Here is a 2,069-nt window from a genome sequence, read left to right as displayed (position 1 = left end):
ACGCGAGAAGATGAAATCCAACAAGCTTCCAAGAAAACTTAGATTTTATTTTTAGGACATTCCGAAAAGGTCTAATGTTGGGCTGAGGGTTCAGGAAATATCAGTTATGCAGAGTTATGATTCATGAAAATTCTTCAGATATAGTCACCTACCTGAAGGCAGTACTAATGTCAGATCGGAAAGGGACCCCAGAGAATATCTCATCCAGTGGTTCTCAAGCCTGGCTGTACATCACCACTCCCTGGACAATTTTCAAAATATGTCACTTGCTCTGGCCCTGCACCAGAGATTCAGACTTAAATGTCCTGGAGTCAGGGTCCAGGCATCAGTATTTTTTAAACCCTCGTCAAAGTCTACGGCCATGCCCAATCTTGTCTGACATGGGGGAGCAAGCAGGGTTGGCCTGCTTAGTACTTGGATGGGAGACCACCTAGGAAGACCCGGTGCTGTAGAAACACACACACACACACACACACAAAAACCTCATCGAATGATTGTAATAAGCAGCCGCATATGAGAACCACAATTCTAACATATCTCCCTTATGTTACAGGGAAGAAAACTGAGGCCAAGAGAGAATAAGTGGCTTGTTCAACGTGACACAGCATGAGCAATGCCTCCAAGTCTTTCACAAGACAAGATACATGACAGAACAATGAGAGCTGCACTCTGTGAAAGATGGACAAGGCTGCCTTTGGCTAGGAGCAACAGTCTTGGAGATCCAAGGTGTGCCAGCCAGGCCTCACCTTCCTCTCTAGGTGACTATTATCTTCTTGGTGGGATCTACTAATCTGTAAACTACAGGTCACATTTTTGAGAAGAAAAAGAACTAAAAAGAAAATGGACGCATAAACTTGAGAACCTTCATCACCACGGGATTTTTGATAGACTTGTCACCATGAGGACACAATAGAAAACTAGGCTGTGGAAAAGTAGGAGTTTAAGCAACTGAGTTGTGACCTGCCCCAGAGAAGGTACCTGTAGGTGAGGTTGTGATAACGTGACTGCATCAACTTGGGACATGCTTGGGCAGCAGTGCCAAGTTCAGAACATCCTTTCTATAGCAGACCAGAGCAGTGTTTATTGCCAAAAAGTTACTTTTTTTTTTTTTTTTTGTGAGACAACCCTTGGTCAACCTCACAAATTGTCATCTTATAATCCCTTATTTTTTTATTTTTTACACCTACAGCACCTGGTCTTCCTAGGTGGTCTCCCATCCAAGTAATAACCAGGCCCAACTCTGCTTAGCTTCCGAGATCAGAAGAGATCGAACCTGTTCAGGGTAGCGTGGCCATAGACTGAAAAGTTAAATCTTAAAGTCATAAATAGTGAAGACATCAGATTTAGGGATTTGTAATATCATATAATTAGGGCTGAAATGCCAACTACTAAAAGCAGGTTAATAGACTGTTTATATTTTTCGCAAGTGGGGAGGGATTTTTAATGGCATGCCAAAGAGAAAAATCAAAGGTAGGAAAATTAAATACAAAGAACAAAGAGACGAAGATTAGGAAATAGGAGGACCAAAGTGGTTCAAATGACTACTATTTATTTGAAGGAAAAGCACTGGTTTGATTTCCCTCCACTCTATTAAGAGAGGTTCATTAATTTAGTTGATTAATTTAGTTTCTTCTCTAAAACTAAATGCTTAATGAGCTCATGATATGAAACACACTGAACAAAGAAAAAGATCTGAAGGAGTGTCATTTTTATACCAAGTTCCAGTGCAAGGTGCTTTATCCAGTGGGCAACTTAGGACACTGTTTAAAAAAAAAATTGTCTACGGCCATGCTACCCTGAACAAGCCCGATCCTGTCTGATCTTGGAAGCTAAGCAGGGTCGGGCCTGGTTAGTACTTGGATGGGAGATCACCTAGAAAGACCAGGTGCTGTAGGAGTAAAAAATAAAAAAATAAGGGATTGTAAACTGGCAAGGTCCTTGCAATCTGTGAGGTCAACCAAGGGTTGCCTCACAGAGAGAGAGAGAGAGAGCGCGCGCGAGCGAGAGAGAAGGAGCGAGAGAGAAGGAAGGAAGGAAGGGAGGAAGGGAAGGAGGGGGGGGGGGAGGGA

At 42.6% G+C, this 2,069-nt stretch overlaps 1 protein-coding gene and 2 pseudogenes across 4 annotated transcripts in view; 1 reads left to right on the top strand and 2 right to left on the bottom strand.

Moving 5' to 3' along the window:
* Nucleotides 1-2,069, bottom strand: part of COLGALT2 (collagen beta(1-O)galactosyltransferase 2) — an 88,064-nt gene that overhangs the window by 77,456 nt on the left and 8,539 nt on the right. The gene's annotated exons all lie outside the window — the stretch shown is intronic.
* On the bottom strand, nucleotides 1,181-1,299 carry LOC112476497 (annotated as a pseudogene).
* On the top strand, nucleotides 1,779-1,897 carry LOC112476477 (annotated as a pseudogene).

This window comes from Pteropus alecto, unplaced genomic scaffold (genome assembly GCF_000325575.1).
Source record: "Pteropus alecto unplaced genomic scaffold, ASM32557v1 scaffold101, whole genome shotgun sequence".
Taxonomy (NCBI): Eukaryota; Metazoa; Chordata; class Mammalia; order Chiroptera; family Pteropodidae; genus Pteropus; species Pteropus alecto.
This window is presented reverse-complemented; position numbering and strand designations above follow the sequence as displayed.